Below are 24798 nucleotides of genomic sequence, written 5' to 3'. Positions count from 1 at the left end.
TGGGAAGCTTAGTGATGAAATCCTTGGTGATATCCTCCCATTTCCACACGGGAATGTCTAGCGGCTGCATTTTTCGTGGGGCCGCTGGTGCTCGGCCTTGACCTTCCTGCATGCCAAGCACCTTTCTACATACCATGCCACATCCCGCTTCATGCAGGGCCACCAGCAATCAGGGCGAAAATCTTGATACATCTTCGTCGCCCCAGGATGGATGGAGAACCTCGACTTATGGGCCCCATCCATCAGAACCCGTCGTACTCCACCCCAATACGGAACCCAGACCCTCCCATGCAGGGTCAGTAACCCACGGCTGCCTTAATCAAATGAGGCCACCCGACCTACGATCCGCTCGCACTTCTGGCGCTCTTCCTTCAGGCCCTCTACCTGCGCCTCTCTGATCTGCTCGAACAATGGAGTAATCAATGTCATCCTCAGACAGATGTCTCGAATAGGGGCCGCTACCGCCTTGCGGCTCAGGGCGTCGGCCACCACATTGGCCTTGCCCAGGTGGTAAAGGATCTCACAATCGTAGTCCTTCACCACATCTAACCACCGACGCTGCCTCATGTTCAGATTCGGTTGATCTGTAACACCCTGAATCTCAGGTATAAACTATCAGTCGTATATTTCCAATTTTTAGGGAAAATACCGGCAATAGTAAAAAAATGGGGGGTATTTTCAAATTTTAGACATGAAAATGGACATTTCCGGGTATAGACATGCATTCCGCGGAGGTAGCTCCGCGGAATCTACTATAGCTCTGCGGAATGGAAAAATCGTAAATAAATTAGTGTATTAAAAACAACTCAAGATCCATTTCGCGGAGCTACCTCCGAGGAATGAACTCATTCCGCGGAGGTAGCTCCGAGGAATGGATCTTCAGTTTTTTTTTCACATCGATTTTTCGGGGTTTATATTAATTCCCAACTAATTATTTTCAAGAAAAGATTATGATAGTACGATAATCTTTTCTTGAAAATAATTAGTTGGGGAATGAATATAAACCCCGAAGAATCGATGTGAAAAAAAAAAACTGAAGATCCATTCCTCGGAGGTAGCTCCGCGGAATGGATCTTGAGTTTTTTTTTAATACACTGATTTATTTACGATTTTGCCATTCCACAGAGCTACAGTAGATTTCGCGGAGCTCCGCGAAGCTACCTCCGCGAAATCCATGTCTATATCCGGAAATCCAATTTTTTGTGTCTATATTTTGAAAATACCCCCTATTTTTTTACTATTGTCGGTATTTTCCCCAATTTTTAAGGTCGACTCGACGGGTTGGATGCCCTGACTCGTCGAGTAGGCACAGATTGGGCCATGTGTTTAAGTGACCAACTAGGCGAGTTGGAGGACCAACTCGACGAGTTGGAGCTGGAGGATGAAACCCTAAGTTACGGGGTTTTGCACCATATTTAAAGGGTCATTAGCCTCCCTTACAACACCCTTTGAGTCCAGAAACCCTAAATCGCGTTTCTCTCCATATTTGTGTGTTTTAAGCTTGGAAGGTGAATCTTGGTGAGAGGAGCTTGGAGATCAAGAAGCTTTGAGCAAGGAACAATTGAGGGATCTGAAATCTACTCCATTTTTGCATCACTTGAAGGTAACAAGTCGTTACCTTGACTTTCCTCCTTCTAGATCTCTTTATGTTTGAGATTAGCGCGTTTCTAGCTTATATGTGAACCATTTCGGGTATGGGCTAGGATTTGAAGTTGCAACTTCAGATCTGAACTTATCTTGGCCTCTATATCTATAAAGTTTCCAGCTTTAGCAAGTATGAACTATTCCCTTTAAGTTAAACCCCATTTTAAGCTTGGATTTGGTATTCTAAGCCTTTAGAGCCTTGCATGCACGTAAAGTTTGCAACTTTACGTGGTAAGCATGCCTTAGGAATCTAGATCTACCATTTGGAGCTTTGGAATGGCTTAAAATCATCTGGACAAGAAATGGACTTTATGAAATCGACGAATCGGATAAGGGACTCGACGAGTTAGGAAGGGTTTTCCCGTTGTTTGGTTTCTGCATGGACTCGGCGAGTCAGCAGAGGACTCGACGAGTCAGTTAGGGTTTTCCCCGACTTCTGGACACGCATAGACTCGACGAGTTGGTCGGAAACTTGGCGAGTCAATGAGGGTTTTTATGACCTTCTGAACTCTTAAGGAACTCGACGAGTTGCTAGCTGCAATCGACGAGTTGAGTCAACATGGACTGTTGACTTTGACTTGGACCAAGGGTTGACCAGTTTGACCTCTGGGGGTATTTTAGTAAATTGGAAATTTATGGGAGTGCTCTCATGCCAAATATAGGTGGTGGAGTTCGTGGCTGTGATTCGAGAGTTTGAGCTTATCACTTTAGTTCGACAGTTGTGAGGTGAGTTATCCTCACTATACTAAGGGGTCGAAGGCACCAATGTCGGCCCATAGGATCTGATATCCTAGTAGTAGGTGTTATGACTGAGTATGAATTCGTTATGCATGTTAGTTTGTTATGACAGTTGGTAGATCTGTAGGACTACCTTGTCACTACCTGATTATTTGTATGTGCACTAGTTATGTTATATGTCGATATATTATGTGGGACGGGTTGAGGTTGTACTGCTCCGTGCGGTATCCGACAAACCCTAGAGTATTCCAGATATGAGTTGTGGGCCGGGTAGGGCATGCCAGACTCATACTGAGGACTCAGGAGCATTCCAGATACGAGTTGAGGGTCGGGCAGGGCATGCCAGACTCGTATTGTGGGCTCAGTGGCAAGCCAGATGTGAGCTGTGGGCCCGGAAGGCAAGCCAGACTCACACTTTGGGCCCAGGGGTAATCCAGTCTGTAAAGATATGGACTCATTACATGCTATTATTTGTATATGTGCTATGTGCTGTGTATCGGTATTTTGGGGGAACTCACTAAGCTTTGGGCTTACAGTTTTAGTTTTGGTTTTAGGTACCTCAGATGATCGCGGGAAGGCAAAGGTGTGATCTTACAGCCCCTCACTTTTTATGATTTTGTTTCTGGGAGACTCTGATATAGAAATATTTTGAAAACAAATTTGTAACAACTGTTGGTTTCTAAATGTTTTAAAAAGTTTAAATTTTGGCATGATTTTTATGGATGTTATATGATCCATGAGGTACCTCAAACTCTTGTGGTCCGTGTAAATGGTACAACGGACCCCATAGAGGTAATGCCGCCAAATCTTGAGGGCGAACACCACAGCCCCCAACTCCAAATCATGTGTCGGGTAGTTAGCCTCGTGAGGCTTCAACTGCCTCGAAGCGTAAGCTATCACGTGACCCCGTTGCATCAATACCGTACCCATGCCCATGATCAAAGTGTCACAATAAACCACGAAGTCTCGAAGGCTGCCTCCTGCTTAGGCCTCCAGCGGAAGGTCACCGACTTCTTGGTCAGCTAGGTCAAAGGAACAGCGATCTTGGAGAAGTCCTGAATAAATCTCCGGTAATAACCCGCTAGACCAAGGAAACTCCGAATCTCATTTGGAGACCTCAGAATCTCCCACTGCATCACAACCTCTATATTGGCCGGATCGACCAGAATACCCTTCTGGTTGACAAGGTGCCCAAGAAACTGCACCTCGCGCAACCAGAACTCACACTTGGAGAACTTTGCAAAAAGTCTCTCCCTCCTCAGTGTTTCCAGCACCTCCCTCAGGTGCTCCTCATGCTGCTCCTGAGTCTTGGAATAAACCAAGATGTCATCAATGAAAACTATCACAGACCGGTCCAACATCAGTCTGCACACATGGTTCATGAGGTCCAAGAACGCGGTTGGAGCATTGGTGAGCCCAAACGGCATCACCACAAACTCATAGTGACAATAGCGAGTCCTAAAAGTTGTCTTCTGCACATCCTCGTCCCTGAATCACATCTGGTGATAACACGATCGCAGATCAATCTTGGAGAACCAAGATGCACCTTGTAGCTGGTCAAACAAATCATCAATCCTCGGAAGGGGGTAATGGTTCTTCGCCATTACCTTATTCAGCTCCCAGTAGTCTATACACATGCGATGTGACCTGACCTTCTTTTTCACAAACAGGATCGGGGCTCCCCATGGCGAACTACTCAGCCTGATAAATCTCTTGTCTAGCAGCTCTTGCAGCTGCGTAGACAACTCCTGCATCTCGGGAGGAGCCAGCCGATATGGTGCCTTGGCTATCGGAGCCTCACTAGGGACCAGGTCAATCCCGAACTCAACCTGTCTCTCCGGAGGTATCCCAGGTAAATTCTTCGGAAATACTTCCGGGTACTCTCGCACTACCTGTACGTCATCGACTGTCGCCTTACGCTTATCCCAGGTATCCATGACATAGGCGACATAACCCGCGCAACCCTGCTGAAGGTTGCGCCTCACTCTCGCTTATGAGCATAAAGTCAATCCACCATGCAGCCTCTCGCCCTAAATCATTACCCCTCCCCCACTAGGAGTCCAGATCCTCACTAGCTGCTACTCGCAGTCAATCACTGCCCCATTGGGGCTCAACCAATCTATACCCACTATAACCTTATTCCCTCGTAAGGGAATAGGAACCAGATCCACTGAAAACTGCTCATCGAATAACTGTAGTGTACAACCTCTGTGAACCCTTGGAACCCTAACGGTTCTGTCATCTGCTATCTCCACATCAAGTGGGCAATCCAGCTCCCCCGGAACTCCTACGAATCACTTGCTGAGCGCGAGCGACATAAAAGATCGGGTTGCCCCCGAATCAAATAATACAAGGGCAGATATACCGTTCACTAAGAACGATCCTATAACAAACACATAAACATAAGCAATAATCAATACAAATAAAGAGATAAGGAGAAGATACATACCCGTAACGACATCAGGAGTTGCACGTGCCTCATCTGCTGTCAACTGGAAGGCTCTGCTCTTCGCCACTGGCACCTCTACTCGGCCCTGACGGCCGTCTATAATCCTCAATGTAGCAGGGGCGGGTGTCGTCACCTTCCCTGCTGCTGCCAAACTTGGACACTGGGACCTCTTGTGGGCCCTCTGATTGCACTGAAAGCAAATCGGGCCAGATACTGCGGTGGTAGTGGTGGTAGAAGCAACAATACAATCCCTGCTCACATGTCCAGTTCGGCCGCACTTAAAGCAGCCTGAACTACCCGCCTTGCACGTCCCCTCGTGCGACCTACCGCATTTACCGCAACGGCCTCAGCCCTGCTGGCCCTTCCCTCGAGAATATGTCTTGGGCTTCTTGCCCGAGCCCTCCATACCAAATGCCGCATCTGGTTTCCTCTTCCTCTCCATCTCTAAATCGATATCTCTCTCTCTCTCTCTCTCTCTCTCTCTCTCTAGCCCTAGCAATCATGTCCTCCAGTGTCTTGCAGCTAGAGCGGCTCAGAAACTTGCGGATATCACTCCGCAACATCTCGTGATATCGGGCCTTTTTCATCTCCTCGTCCGCCACGTACTGTGTAATGAGAAGGGCCCTCTCCCTGAACTTGGCGGTGATCTCTGCCACAGTCTTTGTCGTCTGCTCAAGATCCTGGAGCTCTCTAGCTAGCTGTTGCACCTCAATCACAGGTGCAAACTCGGCTCTGAACCTGGCCGAAAAATCAACCCAGGTCATCGCATCTAAAACCGCATCATCCCCAATGGCTCGTCCGACCTCCTCCCACCAATCACGTGCCCTGTCCTTCAGAAGACAGGATGCAAATCAGAACTTGTCCCCCTCGGGACATCTGCTGGTGCGGAATGCGTTGGTGACATCCACCAACCATCTGGTACTCGCAATGGGGTCCCTAGCCCCATGGTAATTAGGAGCTCCACAAGCCCTGAACTCCCTGAATGTTAGTGAGTGTGCCCCTAGCATGGCCACCATCTCGGTGCGGAATGCACCCAACCTCTCATCAAGTATCTCCAAGATGCCCTCCTTGACCGATCCAAAGATCACATGAGTCTGTTCTAGAATGATGTGTGTGATCTCAGACGAGATGAACTCCCTCGTCTGCTCATCCAGTTGCCCGGCCCAGAGCCCGAGCATGATCCCTCACTGGCGCCTGAACTGCCACCTGGCCTAGTGTGTAGTGTCACCATACTGAAAATACACCATAACAAACATCAGTATACTCATCATAACTCGAGGGATCTCACGTATTACAAGTTTCCTGGATTCATCTCAGCCTTCATTGATTCGAGTACGGATCCTCTGCTTTCAGTAGTACGAGCCCATACTACCTTCCACATCTATCCGTATTTTCCTCAAGAACTGTCTCGACTCCACCAAGTCCCTTCTACTACTACTGCTGATCTCATGCTAATATCATCCTAGGCTTACCCTAGGGCAACCACCAACCCACTCTCCGCCATCAGTTGCATAAGAAGTCCATGCTATCTCCCCCTAACTATCTCGTGAATACCATTATATATCACTAAGACTAGATAATTCTTCGAATGAGAAGTTCTACCCTACAACGGTTGGACTCAGACAAGAGCTGCGAAATAGAGCTAAACCTAACCTTCTAAAATTATTTAGTCCTCGCAATATGTAACTTAACATATTCGTTTACTAGTTAGTAAAAGATAACTAGAACTCCTAAAAGCACAAAGCAAGCAACATTCGAGAATTGAGTACACATAATCAAGCATATCCTAATCAGACCATCACTGACTAATCTGTACTAACATGCAGTTCATAAAGCTGATACACATATAACAGGAACATAAGGCATCCTTCCTAGATCCTTAGTCCTAATCTAGCATGCAGTTCTCATAAACATATCGTAACATAACTTGTATGGGTAATTTGGGAGTACTTACTTGAGCTCGGCTGATTGCATGCACCACACCCTTTTCTCTTTTCAAAGTTCTTTTTATAAAAATGATTTTCTTTAGAAAATTTTCATACCAATTCCTTAATTTGAGTTCAGACACACCCCGAGAGCGTGTACGAATCCCTCAAACCAAGGCTCTGATACCAACTTGAAACATCCCAAAATCATGGTCCAAAAATTTCTTTTTAAAATCATTTAAGAAAACCATAATTCATCAACATCATAATAAAATCACAAGTAATGTATCCAAAACATCATATCAAAATATGGTATCAAAACCATGCGTCAAAATATCAGAGTCTAAAACATCTCAGTCTATAAACTGTGGTGTGTGTCATGCAGTCATCCCGAGCTCTTCCCCTTGCTAGTGGAAGTACCTGAAACCAAAACTGAAAACTGTAAGCACGAAGCTTAGTGAGTCTCCCCAAAATACCACATAACATACACATAGAACATGCAACAAGGAGATACGGGCTCCGCCCACACTCATGGAGATACGGGGCCTGCCCACACTCCACTGGCTATGAGATACGTGCCCCGCCCACACTGATGTGTGTGAAATGCACTAGTTTTATTCCTACTATTTTAAACACAAATTAAACACACGAAAGGCAGTGTACCTATCGATTAGCAATATAGTTCAAGTAAGCAGGGTATCGAACACAGGGAACGATAACAATTAAACTAACTACTAGAATCATCTTAAATAAAAGCAAGTAATAAAAAGAGGGGTTTTCTCTAGTTTTGCAAGACTAGAAACTTAAGTAATTAACTAACACTCAAATTAAGACAATTAACAACTAAAGCAAATAGGAAGTAACTAGATTCAATAATAAAAGAGACTTCTGTTCAGGTTCGACTCACTTGCTCCTATGGTTGATTTTATGGCAAGTGCAATGGATTAATTTATCATTGGCTACCGATTAATGTGACTAGATTCATGTTCACTATTAATAATCCTTATTAAACAAATTAATTCAAACAATGGCCAATTGGTTAAACTAATAAGTTTCCTAGTATTTTGATTCGGATCAAGTAAGACTTGTAATGTTGGTTAACTAATTTTGGTTAAATTAATCAACTCATGTATGGTTGTTCATCATACATGCTTACACATTGATGTAATTATTTTCTAGTTAATCCTAGGTTCATGCTCACTAATACTAGGCATACAATATTGTGTTCACAAAATCATATGATTCAAGTAATTAAGAAGATGTTCATGCAATCTCAACAACTTGATTTTTAACAGAAAACAATTATTATCAACACATATGGGTCTTTAACAAGCTTAGCAAGGCAATTCACCAAATCAAAATTAATCCCAAACATAAAATCAAACCATAATCACAAGTTAATCTACCCTAAACAGAAGTGATGAGTTTTTAGCTCATATCTATAGCAACTAACATCTCAAAAACGAAATCCAATAATAGAAACATAATTGTATGCAAAAGATTACGAAAAGAGAATGTGTTTTGCCTTTGATCTCTTCCAAATTGATCTCTAGGGTTGATCTTCGAATTCCAGAGCTCCAGAAATCCTTTTATTCGCCAATAAGTCGCCAAAAAGATCCAAAAAAAACTTAGGGTCTCGGACAATAATGCCCTTTATATAGTTTTCTGAAAACAGGGGCAACTCGTCGAGTCCATAGACCGACTCGACGAGTCTGTCACTTAAACCCCGTGCACGGTAAGACACCTGATGGTTCGCGAATCTTCTTATCAACTCGTCGATTTGAGGACCAACTCGCCGAGTTCTTCATCTTTTTAGCTTAAATTCTTCTAACTTTAATTCCCGAACTTCCGATTACTAGTCCCGCTTCCCTTTTCACTTGAGCATGTCTTTTAGGCTGAAAATAAAATTTTAACACAATTAAGTACCTTTTATTCAATATTTGAGACAAAATAGCCAAAAAGTATTAAGATATTAGAAAAAATATATGACTAAATATGCACATATCACACACTCAGCTACTATGAGATACGGGCCCCACCCACACTCAGCTACTATGAGATACGAGCCCCGCCCACACTCAGCTACTATGAGATACGGGCCCCGCCCAGACTCAGCTATTAAACATACATACAAGTATCACACAGACAACAAGTATAACTAAATCTATCAATCATTCATATATCCATACTCAAACTAAGCTATGAGATACGGGCCCCGCACACTATAATAGATCTAGGCCTTGGACATCAGTTGGACACGTAAAGTTCCTAGCTTTCCTTCCATTCATGGCCTTTTTGGGCTAAAAAGGCCATAATAAGGTTTTTAAGCTTGCATGGGGCTTCCATGGTCATAAAGTGCAACTTTATGCCATGGAACCCCTTCTAGATCCCAAATCTGAAATGTAAGTCACTCGGGACGTCCAAATCCCAAAGACCAAGGTTCTTGAACCAAAACCCTCATAAAAATGGAAGTAAGTAGATCTAATGAATGAATGATCAAGTTAGAGACTTAATTACCAGAAAGTGATGAGGATGGAAGGAAATCCCTGGATCTACTATCTTCTCCTTGAACCTTCTAGCTCATTCTTCTTCTTCTTGCTTCAAGAACACACAAAATCACTCAAGAATGTCTCACACACTCACTGTAGGTGCCCATTTTGTCGATTGGATCGGTGCGGAAGATATTACCAAGAATATAATCGTGTATGAACATGATGAACATGATATGTGAGTAAAATTGTAGTAGATAAATAGAGAGATATAAAATATTAGAAGAACACTCATGGGTTGGGAGAGATAACTCTCCCATGGTGGGAGAGATCCCACCACACTCTCTCTAATCTACAAAGTCTAAATAGTGCACACTTACCAAAATAAAATGACTATCACCTCTACTTTATATACTAGTGGAGGGAATATGCTTTTCATACAAGGGAATATTCTAACCTAATAAACACTCAACATTATAGAGCATTTTCATGCTCCAACAATCTCTGCTAAATGCTCGGAAATTGTGAGGGTAAAGCAGTGATAAAAGGCAGAACATCCGACAGGCAGGTCCGGTAGGTATGGTGCTGAAGTGTCTCGGAAGAGCTGAAGTTGTCGTGATCTCGGAATCTGGCAATGGAATCTCTAGCATCAACGAACAAACAGAGAAACCCCAATCTCTAAATAAAAGTATGAAATCCCAATCTTCGAATGTGATCAGTCCCCAAAAACCAATCATGTTCACAGTCTCCCCCTCGACTGTAGAACCGAAGAGCACAATCTCGAATCACACAACATCTTCAACATTCCGAAATCGAATGATAATGCACCAAATGATCTCTGAAGAATAACCTGCTAAAAATGTGAAGCATCCAAAAATAAAGTCCGAATGATAAATAATGTGAGTCCGAAGACATGGTCTAGCAATGCCAAAAATTTGATCGGGAGATCAAAAATAAGTGCCACGCCGCATCGCTAAAATAGTCATCGTCTTCAAAATATCGCAAATCCAAACTCGAGCAATCATAATATCTGAACCGGATGCAAACACAAATGAGACATCCCAAAGTGTAGAGTCTGAAGATAAATAATCATAATCCGAAGAACATCTAGTAATGCCAAAAATTCGATCTGTGAAGACCAAAAATCAGTGCCACATCACACTACTAAATGAATCTCCGTCGTCAAATGTCTCTAACGTCAAAACTCCAATAATAAACCATAATGGATGCTCATGATTCTCCCCCTATTTTTGATCGACCATGCAATAAGATCAAAAATAATCATGAAACCGGGAAAGAAAATATGTCGGATATGATGGAGCATCGCATGCTCCCCCTTGATGTGAGCATCTACCCGTAAAAACTAGGATATTATTTTTTGGTCAGTAAAAATCTTTCCATTCTAACTTTCCAGTGATCATATTCTTCCACAACTAGTAATGGGGCACGAGTAGGGCCACCCACACTATTTGCGATTTGCATTGAAATCATTTGCTGAGGATTAGAAGCAGCCATTGAAGTTAAGATATCTTTAAGCTAAAGTGGTATATAGAAGAACTTTTATCCTTGACACAGAAATGATTGAACTACCAAGGTAATTTCAAACCAACTATAATCTGATCTTTATGGATTCAAAGGACAACCACTCAAGCTCTGATACCAATTGTGAGAACAAGATCAATGCACAAGGACAAGGTTTAAGAAATTAAACCTTGAATGAATGCTTAAGATCAATGTCTGCTTACTAATAGATGTTCTAGTCAAGTCTGGAAAGACCAGACAAGTCTAAGTTAATGTATTCAACAAATGATCAAGACATAAATGATGATTGAGAATAAATGATCAAGGTAAAGTTAATGAATGAAGAACAAGAATATTTTGAATGAACTTAGTATGAATGCCAAAAGTGAGTAAAAAGATCCGTAGTTGACTTGTATTGAATGCTCCTATAAATAGGAGTGAATGTTACAGCGAATTAACCCAAGTGTTTACATTGGACCGGACAAAAGACATAAGTATGACATTCTGATTGTCCAAATACAACTGTAGACTAAGTCCTATGAAACGTTACATCAAATACAAGACAAAAGTAATAAATGCACAAAAGACAAAATGACTTCATTCCGGACAAGTATTATTCCGGACATGAAGGTTGGTTCCGGATCAGCATGCATTCCGGACATGAGGATCAGCTCCGGAATGCCTTCATTCTTCTTTCCTTCTTACTTGGTCCAGACAGGTTCCAGACAACTCTTCATTTTGGAATTCACACACTTCAGAATAAGGAGTTAGGATTGCTAGAGGTTCACTTTCAGTCAAAGATAAAGGTGAAGAAATCTTGAGATCCGTCAAAGAAGGTCCACATGTTCCTGTAGGAACAGTTGTAAGAGATGCTGCTGCTCAGCTCATGCGAGAAGATGAAACTCGCCCAGCTCCTCTAACTGCAGATGCTATCGAGAAGCTACATGCTGATCAAGTTGCTTTCTCAGAAATGGTGTTTGGAGTTCCTCCCTCACTCTTCGAGCACATCAAGTTGTGCAAATCAGCCAAAGAGATTTAGGATACTCTTCAGGATCTAATTGAAGGTTCGGAAAATATGAAAGACAAGCGCCTCACCTCTGTTGTCAACGACTTCTACACCTTCACTACCACTCCTAATGAATCAATGGCCTCAACCTCCAACTGTTACCGAATCATTGTCAACAACATGACTGCTCATGGGATTGTCCGAACTCCTTTGGAGTAGAATCTCAAATTCATAAACAGTCTAGGCAAAGGATGAGGAAACGTAAAATCTTGTCTCCAAAGCAATGGCTCATTAAAAAAGTTGAAGCTCTATCAACTGTTTGATGAACTTCAAGGACATGAATCAAATGTTGCTCAAACCATAAGGGAACTGTCCGGAGGTCCTCTTGCTCTCATCAGTTCTTTTGAGTCAACTGTTCCAAACTCATCTACTCCGGATTCCTTCAAACCCATTGTTCCATCCTTTCAAACGTCCGCACCCATTTTGCCCACACAAATCTATCCCACTGATAATTCTGAAGCCATGGACTCTGAACTCCGCTTCCAACAGGAGTTCGCCCTACTCTCAATGAAATACAAACGCCCTTTCAATCCTTCTTACAAACCATATCAAAATCGATTCAATGCTCCTCACCATAACAATTCCCAATCATACTCAGCTCCGGAACCTAAACCAACTTTCGAAAACCCTCCCGCATACAAACCAAACATCACTAAACCAAACTCTACTCCGGAATCCTCTCAGAGTTCCAAATTAGACAAACCAAAAATTGTGTGTCATAAGTGTGGACATGCAAATCATTTTGCCAAAGATTGCATGGCTGATGTTCCGCAGAAACCAAAAATCAAGGATTCTGCCTACTATGTCCGAAGAGCACAGGAGATGGCTGAAAGTGAAAAAGCCTTTGTAACAACGGTTTCAAGAGATGTTGAAGGGTATTGGTCATCCGGGGATGATGATGACATGGTAACTGGAAGAAACATGTGTTTGATGGCAAGACAAACGGTTGAATGTGATGAAGGATATTGGTCTTTCGGTTCAGAAGATGAAGATGATGTTGCTGAACCTCACTACTGCTACATGGCCACCAATGATCCACCCGGTCGAAGCATCGTTCAGCAGGTAAAATCTATGATCTTTGATAATGATTTTGATTTATCTCTTTGTAAACCTTACCTGACCCAAATCCAAACAGATATGAACACCATTTATAAAGCCTATGAGTCTGCCATAGAAGCCAGTGAGAAGAAGGATTGTGAACTAAATCGTCTTAGGTTACGTTTTGAAGATAAAAAATGAAAATCGAGTCTTTAGAGCATGAACTTGTAATGTCAAACGATGAATGTATCATTTTGAAAGATAAATGTGAAATCACATATTCTGAACGAAATGTTTTAATTACTGATAACAAACGTCTCAATGCAAAAATAGATGCTTTGCACAATTCAGTAGACATGCTTGAAGCATATATTCAGATGACTCATAACTTTCGTCATCCTTGGTCTAAAGCACCTGGTCTCAGAAGCGAGTTTCCGAAACTAGTTGTTAGTCCCTTGAAGGAATTGCAGAATTTGACATTCGTGGGAGAGGTTCCGAATATCAAACATTCGGACACCCCTGTTTCTCCTCTGTCTCCACTTCCTGAGACTCCAGACCATTTTGAGTCCCTAATTCCTGAGTTCAAACCAATAGTTGTCAAGTGTCGTGATTCCACGCCTCTTCCGCCTCTGATAAACCTGGACCTGAATCGGACCACGGATTTTCATCACAGTCTTACCAATTGTGTAGACTATGTTCCTAAAAGTAATCACGTGAACAATTGTGTGATTGAAGAAATTAATCTGGTGACAACTGAAACTACCTCTGAGGCTGTATGGGCATCCTTAGATGATAAAGTTGAAGTCTCAATCTGTGTGTCCTCTGATTCTTGCGAATCGGATTCCTTAGTTGTTTCAAAAACTAAATTGGTTCCCATTACTCCTGAGTTTAAGAACCCATCCGTAGGACAAACCTCTAAATCCGCATCTCATTCTAGAAGAAAACATATGCTGAATAGGAAGGATATTGTCGATCCTAAAGTAGAAGCTCGAAATGCACATAAAAAGGAAGTTAAGACTAGACAAAATTCCAGGTTTCTTGCTAATTCCAAACCAAGTTCATCCCGCTAAGATCCTCAACAGACCTTCCAAACCTCTTAGTCATGTTGAACCTAAGAAAGTCATCAGATCCACTCAGCCTCAATCTCATATAACTGCCAAAACCATTCGAAACACTTCATCAGATCCTCAGACAGTTTCATATGTTTTTGTTGCAAAATCTGATGGTACAATTTTCAAACCAAATCTTTCAAAAGCCAATGTGCCATCAAGAAAATCCACAAATGCAAAGAAAACATCTTTTTCAAAATCCTCAAAGAAAAATCTTGTGTGGAAAGTCAATACTCCCACTGATGACACAACACTTCCGGAGATTACGAATGTAATCACCACTCTGGAAGTCAAGGGTCCGAAGCAAACAATTCCGAAACTCCAAGTCATTGAATATGACTACTGGATAAATGAAAAAAAACTAGCATTCTGTCTGTTTCCAAAGAATTCCAAGAATATCACCCAGAAACACAAAGTTGTTTCTAAGTCACAATCAAAGTCCAAAGCCCGTGCATATGTCCCAAAGTCTAATCCGGAGCCTAAAAACTCCATTATTCACTAATTTTGTAGGCACTTTGTGCTTCGGAGCAAGAAACAATATGGTATATTGATAGTGCTTGCTCCATGCACATGACGGGGCAGAAAGATTTTCTGCGAGATTTAAAACTTTCTTCAAATGCTGGTTACGTGACTTATGGCAACAATTCAAACTCACAAATTCGTGGTTATGGAACTCTCACCAATGGAAACTTTTCTATTTCACATGTGGCTTATGTATCTGATCTAAAACATAATTTGATAAGTGTTGCTCAGCTCACTGATTCAAATCGACGTGTGGAATTTTGCAAAAAGTACAACTATGTAATGATTGAAGATCGCAAAGAATGTTTAATCAAGTCGCTTCGCAACAAGAACATGTATCCGCTCGACATCAACATGATTATTGGCAAACCACAACTCTGCATTCTCTCCAAATATGTTCCTGACGTCAGATGGTTATGGCACCGAAGGCTCGCTCACTTAAACTTTCGGTACATGAATGATCTCGTATCCGACGAAATGGTGAGAGGTTTACCTCTTCTCAAATTTGAAAATGATCATTTTTGTGCTGCTTGTGAGTGTGGTAAGCAATCAAAGAAGGGTCATCCTGTCATCATCGAAAAGTCCATTTCGGAACCATTGGAGCTTCTACACATTGATCTTTGTGGACCATCCACTGTAGAAAGTCTTCATCATAAGAAATATATTCTTGTGATTGTTGATGATTTTACAAGGTTCACTTGGGTTTTCTTCCTAAGGCTGAAATCTGAAACAGCCTCAGAGCTCATAAATTTTATCAAAGGAATAGAAGTTCTTATCAAACTCCCAGTCAGGAAAATCCGAAGTGATAATGGATCGGAATTCACAAATTCCACCATTGAAAAATTCCTCACTGAAAAAGGAATCGACCACAACTTCTCAGCTCCCTATACTCCACAACAAAACGGTGTAGTCGAAAGACGCAACAGAACTCTCGTTGAAGCTGCTCGATCCATGCCGAACTTCGCAAATCTACCACTTTATCTTTGGGCTGAAGCCGTATCCACTGCGTGCTTCACTCAGAATCGAAGTATCCTCAATCGACGCCTCAACATGACACCGTATGAAGCAATGAATGGTCGGAAGCCAACAATCTCGTTTCTTCATGTCTTCCGATGCAGATGCTTCATCAAGAACAATCGTGATCAGCTTACCAAGTTCCAACCTAAAGCTGATGAAGCCATTTTCCTTGGATACTCCTCAAAATCGAAAGCTTACAGAGTTCTTAACCGAAGAACTCGTGTTCTGGAAGAAAGCTTCGATATTACCTTTGATGACAACTTCGTCCGGAATTCTGGCCCTACTCACATTACAACTCACATTATGGAGTCCGATGCTCCTCCGCCAGGATGTCTGAACCCTCAAAAAATTCTTGAAGTTGACTTTGAAACTCTCTTTGGCCCTTCCGAAACCGCTCTTGATTCGGAATCTTGATCAAGACCATCTCTCATTCCAATCCCTTATTCGGAAGCCCCAGTCTCACAAAACGTTTCCGGTCCGATCCCAAGCCTTCCTCCATTTGATTCCGAACCATTTCAACCTTCTCAGGTTGAGGGGGAGAATGATGCTAATCCCTCTCTTGAATCAAATGTGGATGGCTTCCAAGATGCAGCTGCTGATTTCGATGATTCCAATCCGCTCAACAATGATGAAAATGAAAACTTCTTTGAGTTCCCTTTTAATGATGATGTCAACCTCTCTGGTTCAGAAGTTCAGGGGGAGCATCATCCCAACATTCAAACCATTCAGGGGGGGCAACTCAATTCCACTATCGATATCGGTTCGACGGCTGCACAAGAACTCCCACGATTACATGTTTGGACGAAGGATCATCCTTCGAACCAAGTAATCGGTAACCCCGATGCTGGTGTACAGACTCGGTCTGCTACAAAAATTCAAAACGAATGTCATTTCTCAGCATTCATATCCATGGTTGAACCCAAATCCATCAAGGAAGCATTGGAGCATGCTGATTGGATTACAGCCATGCAAGACGAACTGGCAGAATTTGACCGAAATGAAGTTTGGACTCTCGTGCCACCTCCTCAGAATCATCCCATTGTCGGTACGAGATGGGTGTTTCGCAACAAACTAGATGATGCAGGAGTGATCATTAGAAATAAAGCAAGGCTGGTGGCTAAAGGATCCACTCAGATCGAAGGGCTTGACTACGATGAGACCTTTGCTCCCGTGGCACGTCTTGAAGCCATTAGAATCTTTCTTGCTTATGCAGCTCATAAAGGCTTCAAAGTTTACCAAATGGATGTTAAGAGTGCGTTTCTTAACGGTGAACTTGACATTGAAGTGTACCTTCAACAGCCCCCCAGATTCATTAACCTTTCCTTTCCGAATTACTGTTATAAACTCCGGAAGGCTGTCTACGGTCTCAAGCAAGCTCCTCGGGCATGGTACGAGACTCTCACTGATTTTCTCAAACGCTCCGGTTTTCAAAGAGGAATACTAGACCCCACTCTATTCCGAAGATCAAATGGAAAGCACCTCATGCTGGTACAAATTTATGTGGACGACATCATTTTTGGATCTACGGATTCATTCATGGTTGCTGATTTTGCTAAACTTATGGTCAATCGAATTCAAATGAGCATGAATCGAGAGTTAAGCTTCTTTCTTGGCCTCCAAGTCAAACAGACTAACAGAGGAATCTTCATTTACCAAGAAAAGTACATTTCAGAACTCCTCAAGAAATACTCCATGGACATCTGTGCATCTGCCAAGGTTCCAATGGGCTTCGGACACAAGATCTTTGCCGACCCCTTAGGTGTTTCAGTTGATGAAAAGAAGTAGCGTGGAATGATTGGATCTCTGCTCTATCTCACAGCAAGTCGTCCTGACATAATGTTCTCCACTTGCTTATGTGCCCGATTTCAAGTTAACCCAAAGATGTCTCATCTTCTGGCTGTGAAACAAATTTTCCGATACCTCAAAGGTACTAAAAGTCTCGGAATCTGGTATCCGGCAAATGAGAGCTTCCTTCTTCAAGCCTACTCAGATTCAAACTATGGTGGTCTTCAACTCGACAGAAAAAGCACTTCAGGTGGTTGTCAATTCTTAGGTGGTCGTTTGGTCAGTTGGTCATCCAAGAAACAGAACTGCATTGCACTCTCTACAGCCGAAGCTGAATACATTGTTGCTGCCAGCTGTACATCTCAAGTTCTGTGGATGAAATCTCAACTCTTGGATTATGGTTACTGCTTTCAACGCATTCCGATCTATTGTGACTCTCAAAGTGCTATTGCGATTTCTCATAATACAATTCAGCACTCCATGACTAAGCACATGGATGTAAGGTACCATTTCATAAAAGATCATGTACTTAATGGCAACATTGAACTCATTTTTGTTCCATCTGACGATGAGATTGCTGATGTCTTTACCAAGGCATTAGAAGAAACCAAATTCAATGGTTTTCTCAACAAAATGGGTATGATGATACCAGATCCTCAGTTCTTTCAAGAGACTTGTTCTCTTTGATAGACGTATTTTGAAAGAAAATTAGTTCTGATCCTCTTTTTCGGAACTACTTTCTCTCTGAATACATACGATCATTTACTTGTCTTTATCTCTGACCTTCACTTGAGTTTGTTAAACTGTACAGTTCACCTTGTTTACTTGCTATTTATAATCTACCTTGTCTTGATGATCGGAATATACTTCATAATCGAACTCCTGAATTCCTCCCCCGGAAAATGTGTCCCATTATGCGCTCTGGACTTCCAACACTTGCTTCGGAATTTTTTCAAATTTGCTCCGAATTTTTCAAAAGTGCTCCGAAATTTTCAAAAGTGCTCCGGAATTTCAAAAAACAAATGCTCCGGAATTCTCAAAAGTGCTCCGGAATTTTCAAAAGTGCTCCGGAATTTCAAAAAAAAATGCTCCGGAATTCTCAAAAATTGCTCCGGAATTTCAAAAGTGCTCCGGATTTTTCAAAAATGCTCCGGAATTCTCAAAAATTGCTCCGGAATTTCAAAATTGCTACGGAATCTTAAAACTTGTTCCGGAACCTTTTTTTTAAACAAGTATGCTCCGGATCATGACTCTTACCCTCCGGATCATGCACTGTCCGGAACAACTCATCCGGAATACCAAAAGGTAATAAGGTGAAATGGTTTTCTCAACGATTACTTTTCAGGAAGATTCTTATCCGATCCTCCTCGATTTGTGTGACACAATTGCACGCCCCATAAAATAGACATCGAATCGACGGTTGAATTCTCTATTTTTAGCCCCAAATTACTTTACCCTTTCACCTCACCGGTCAAATCACGTTCCCAAACATTAAATGAGACCCATTTGTTCTCGGATCCTAATCATTTTCTTTTTTTTTACCCGACCCATTTACCTTACCTATAAATACCCTTTCAAAACCCCTTTTACCTCTTTACGCTCTCAAAACCCTTAAATCTCCTAAATTCTCTCACTGTTCTTCGTGTTCTTCAAGAACTCATAACCTGCAACAATGGCGTCCTCTCCAGAACACACTCAAACGGCCCCTACTCCAAAGAAGTCCATTGCCAGAAAGAAATCCTCCAAGGGCTCTAAAGGTTCCTCTTCCTCCGCCGATCCAGAACCATTCTTGAGAGACACTACACAACTTTTTTCTCTCAACCCACTGGACTACGATGAATCGATAAGTGTTATGATCGAGTTTATTGCTAACCACCCCATCTCTATTCCTCTCACTAAAATCCCTGAACCGCCACTTCCCATTCATCACCTTCATCGTGCCTTCACCAGCATTCAACTCGACGATGGCGCTCTAATGATCCCAATCCTCGGTGACAGAACAGTTCCAATCTACAAATCGACCTTTCTGAAGGCGATTGGTGTTAAAGCTAACCCAAGGGGTTTCAAAATTGTTGAACCAACGTCTGAAGAGTTTCAGACGTTTCTGAACTACATTGGATATTCTCAAGACTACAAAGCGAAAGATTTCAAGAAAACTGTAGTGTCCGAACTATGGACTGTATTGATGCATTTCATCCTCAGAGGTCTGTCCGGAAAGCATGGAGGAACGGACACCTTAAGAAAGGACTGGCTCAATGTCGTATTCAGCATCTACTCCGGACGCGAGAATGCTGTTGATCTTCCGGAAGTCTTGTGGCAAGACTTCTGCAAGTTTGCTACCAAGCGGAAGCCGAATGAAATTTCAAGCCCTAGGTTCTGGGCTCTGACGATCGAACAAGTCTTCAAGGAGCTTTCGGAATCGCTTCCGGTTAACACCAACCCTCCGGAGGTATGTGTCACGTTTAAACTTGTTAAATCTTATCGGATTCCAGACCAATCTTCTTTTGGTCCGGTCAGACGACTTCCGGACCACATGTTGGCCCTAATTCCTTCCGAGTCCCCTTATTTGAAACATCATTTAGAGACTTCGGTTGTGTTTGACCCAACACAACCTGCCCCTGTCTCTGTTGAGCCCATCTTGGAAGAGGCCAATCCAACTACGTCCGGACCCAAAATCAAGAAACCAGCCAAACGAAAGGCTTCTCCTACCAAGCCTAAGACCAAAAAGAAAGCCAAATTCAGTGCCCCCTCTCAACAGGAGGGCACCCATGACATTCTGGCTGATTCTGGCCATCCGCTCACCCCTCCTACCCACTCATTCGAGGCACCCCTCGATGTTTCAAAATCACAAACACACACTCACGGGGAGTCACCACATAATCCATCCTCACCCTCCCAAAAGGGTGATATCGGCGTTGAACATAGTTCCTTGCAGCCCCCTGGAACACACCCACGGGTCACCTTTGATGATCCCATTATCTCTTCTACACGCACACACTCCGGAACCACTGTTCCGGACCACAAGCTGTCCGGAGCTGGAGTTGTCCCTCCTCCGTCGGAAGCCTCAACTGGTCTGATACCCGGAAGGCGTACAGGACGACCAGGTGTTAACGATCCCCTATGGGAAAATTTTGTGAACAGGGCCGCATCCAAACGTCCGGATCTCACCAGAGCTCAAGTGGATTCCACGCTTATTTCCATGAGGAATAGGGCCATCCAAAGCAACTTGCCCTATGTTCCTCCCACTGACGCTGATGTTATCAATGAGCTCACCTCGGAACTGCCCCCAATCACCACTCATCAAAGTATTTTCCATACCGATCCGGAAGAAGAGATCTCTGAAGAAATCATGCTGGAAGAAGAGGAAAAAACCATTCCGGATGCACATCTCAATACTTCAGTTCACTACCAATCCAAGGCATCTGTATCCAAGTCTGCTTATGACTTGATCCTCCTCCTCTACCACTCCGGACGGTGGCTCCAACTCAAAACATCATGAAGATGATGATGCAACCAAACCGGGTCCCTCTTCAAATCAGAACGTACACCAACCTCCTCCGCAACACTCTGATTCTGATTCAGAATCCTCAGCTGGTGACTACGTTGACCCCTTCACTCTTCTCGAGATCCGAACAAGTGTCTCTGACACCATGCAAAAAAGTGGCATCCGTGGAGACATCCGTAACAGAGCTGAACTCTAAATTGGATCAAAAAGTCTCCGGACTTGATTCCAAACTTGATGCCATTCTTCAGTCACTCTCCCAGCAGTCCGGACCATCAGTTGCCGAAAGAGAAGCCCACCTTGATCAGCTGATATCCATCCGACTCAAGCGCACAATTGAGGAAGTTGACTCCAAGTACGACGCTTTGGTGGATAATTATCTCAACACCATCACCTCCATGCTCAAGGTCCATGATGATCTGGTGTCTGCTACCAACGATCTAATCAAGCAGACCCATGTTCGTCATGAGAAACAAATTCAACGGTTGGAGAAGGAGATCCGAAAGAAAGATGAAATGAACCTCATTATCCAACAAGTCCTCATCAAACTTCTCCGCTCAACTTGGAACATTGTTGATGTTCCGAACAAGAAGTTTGATGAGATGATTGCCATCCTTAGCAGCACATTCAAACATCTTTCTGATCAGCCCCCCACTACTGACGCTTACGATGCTCTCACTCTTCAACTCACCTCCGGCCTTCAGAAAGTCTTCTCCAAATTTGACGATCTGAAAGAGGTTTTACAGCTTGCACCGGTTCCAAGGTTCACCAATGCAAGAGGGGGAGAAGGCCCAAGCAGAAGATGGAAACCAGCCACAGAATTCACACTCCAGGATGAGGACCTGGATTCCGAAGATGAAGACGTTCAAATCGTCTCCGGAATCCTAGGGATCACTGAAGGAGAAGGAAGCGAAAATGAAGACATATATGTTCTGGATGAAGCTCCCAAAGGAGTTCTTGGTCTTCAAGCTCCAAAGTTGTCCATTCCGAAGGAAATGACTGAAGAACAAAAGAGAATTTGGTATGCAGTCTCATGGCCATCCTCTCTTCCGGACGCTTTTCAAATGGCTATTAAAATGGCTAAGGCAAAATCAGACTTGACCGCTCAAGCCTTCCGAGCCACTCCTTCAGTTCAGCTTTCCATTCCGGAACCAATAATCGCTCCAATCGACGAGGGCTCTCCCCTCCGGATACCTGATGAAATTCCGGAAGAACCACTTCCAACTCCCACTCTGAAATTCATCATTGATGAAAACATGAAGCTGGTCATTGATGCGCTTCAAAAAGACAAAGGGAAGAAACCAATGACTTCCGAACAACAAGCCTTCAACTCCGGACCTCCTCCCAAGCAAAAATATGGATGGTCTCAGGAGGAAATTCATAAGGCATTAGAGGACAGCATCCGGATTCAAGCTTTAAAAGACAATCCCGATCTGATGCGTGGCATCTCTCCTCTTTGTCGTGAAGGCATTCTTCAAGCACAGGAAATCATCCCAACCCTCTACTACGATCTTCCCACCAATGACACTGATCAGCTGGATCTTCCTCTTTCTCCTTACAGCAAATTCTACACTAAGTTTGCTCCGCTTCACCCAAACGATAATCCGGAAGTGATCATCCGGACAGAGCGATAAAGGCTCAAAACCTTCTATGAAAAGAATGCTCAACCCTTCAAGGAAGTGTGGACAAGGAAGAGGATCACCAAAGTTGAAGGCTTCGGAAGAAAAATTTTAGTAAAATTTGAGCTGAACTGTCCCCTATTCCGTTTCCACCTCCTCCGAAACAAGCCAACTCCCCGGACCGTTACTGATGCGGATTTTCCTTCAATGAATCCGAACGACATCCTCACCCTAGCTGCTTACTTCAGAGAAAATCAGAAGTATGACATCAGTATGGGTTCTTACAACGCAATTCTCAGCTTTCTTAAAGACTACGTTACTGAGTTATGCCGATGTGACTACGAGCTTGCAAACCTCTACGGAACCAAAAAATTCGTTGCCAAGATCGACTTTGTTCTTCCGGAAGCTGAAATTCTTGTAGATGGTCCGATTGAAGAACCGGTTCTAGGGTTTGTCTACACTACCAGAAGAACAAACAAGAAGGACTTCTTCTGAGTCCTTGATAAACACCTAGTTCCGACCAAAGCTCTGAAGAAGTTCATATCCCGGGCGTCCAAATCTGATGCTTCTGAACAGGTCAAGGCAAAGTTTGTAAGTCAACTGGCATGGTACATTGCGGTGCGAGAATGGTTGTTCAGAGCCTACACCTTCATCAAGGAAGAAATGAACTAAGCCTGCTGGATTGCTAAGTTTACTTAGGGGGAGATTGTTGGAACCTGAAAGTGAACCTCTAGCAATCCTAACTCCTTATTCCGAAGTGTGTGAATTCCGAAATGAAGAGTTGTCCGGAACCTGTCCAGACCAAGTAAGAAGGAAAGAAGAATGAAGGCATTCCGGAGCTGATCCTCATGTCCGGAATGCATGCTGATCCGGAACCAACCTTCATGTCCGGAATAATACTTGTCCGGAATGAAGTCATTTTGTCTTTTGTGCATTTATTACTTTTCTCTTGTATTTGATGTAACGTTTTATAGGACTTAGTCTAAAGTTGTATTTGGACAATCAGAATGTCAGACTTACGTCTTTTGCCCGGTCCTATGTAAACACTTGAGATAATTCGCTGTAACATTCACTCCTATTTATAGGAGCATTCAATACAAGTCAACTACAGATCTTTTTACTCACTTTTGGCATTCATACTAAGTTCATACAAAATATTCTTGTTCTTCATTCATTAACTTTACCTTGATCATTTATTCTCAATCATCATTTATGTCTTGATCATTTGTTGAATACATTAACTTAGACTTATCTGGTCTTTCCAGACTTGACTAGAACATCTATTAGTAAGCAGACATTGATCTTAAGCATTCATTCAAGGTTTGAGTTCTTAAACCTTGTCCCTGCGCATTGATCTTGTTGTCACACTCACAAAATGCTCTAGGGTTTTGTGGATTAGGGTTTAGGACTTGGAGGCTGGAAATGATGCCAAAAGATGGGGATTAAGATGCTTAAATAGGGTGCAAAACCCCGAAATTAGGGTTTCACTCTGGCAGACCTACTCGCCGAGTCGAGGGCTCTCGACTCGTCGAGTAGATAGCTGAAAACCCGCGTTTGAGACTCAATTCTACTCGACGAGTCTGGGGCTTCCAACTCGTCGAGTAGCTCTATAAAAATGAATAATTTAGTAAATAAATGCGTACCAGAAACCGGGCGTTACAATTTCCTTCGATAAAGACACAATACCCGTTAGTTGACCGCCTACTTGTGGGGTCACCATTGTAGCCAACATCTATAACCCTTCTACCACATGGTGACCATGAATCTGATACAAAGTACCACTACATGGAGTACCTTTTAGATACTTTAAGATGTGAATGACAACATCCTAGTGTAACTCTTGGTGATGATATAAATTGACTCACAACACTTAGAAAAAGGAAATATTGATGATATAATAGCGGGAACAAACACAATTGATGTTATAATACCGTGTTGAAACATGAATTCTTCAAGACAAGGGAAATACATCAATATTGATGTTATAATAACGAGAACAAACACAATCGATGTTATAATACCATGTTGAACCACCAACCCTAATTGTTATAATTTTAACATTTAATATTCCCATGTTTTATATTACCTAATAATAAGATTAATATTTGTTATTTAAAATATTTTAATTTGTTTATTAATTATTTTTAATCTATTTATCATGGTTCTAAAAGGCGTGTCATAGAACGTGCTAAGGCGTGCCATGACGCGATGCGTGGTGTAGTCGTCTCGAAAACATTCAAGGTGAGTTTGTTAAGTGTGTTGTCCAAATAATGTGTCAAGGCGCACCTTATAGAGTTATGGCGTGAGTTTTTTTTCTTCAGACATGAAACAGTTGAGTTTCTTGTTAGTTTTTTCATGTTAAGTGTTGATATAA

General features: G+C 42.6%; 1 protein-coding gene across 3 annotated transcripts in view; it reads left to right on the top strand.

Annotated features, from left to right (window-relative positions):
- Positions 1-24798, top strand: part of LOC145136874 (protein AUXIN SIGNALING F-BOX 2-like) — a 49112-nt gene that overhangs the window by 8012 nt on the left and 16302 nt on the right. The window contains exon 3 of one of the 3 annotated variants that reach the window (XM_079070989.1): positions 24596-24614. The exons of 1 other annotated variant lie outside the window; for it this stretch is intronic. The gene's annotated coding sequence lies outside the window, so the exon portion shown is untranslated. Of the gene's footprint in view, positions 1-2936; positions 3055-24595; positions 24615-24798 lie in introns of those variants that run through there. One more of the 3 variants, XM_079070988.1, reaches the window with a different exon arrangement.

The sequence above is a fragment of the Lactuca virosa genome, chromosome 9 (assembly GCF_052849685.1).
Source record: "Lactuca virosa cultivar CGN04683 chromosome 9, Lactuca_virosa_CGN04683_v6, whole genome shotgun sequence".
NCBI classification, from domain to species: Eukaryota; Viridiplantae; Streptophyta; class Magnoliopsida; order Asterales; family Asteraceae; genus Lactuca; species Lactuca virosa.
Note: the sequence above shows the minus strand (reverse complement) of the source record. Positions and strands in the feature narration are given on the sequence as shown.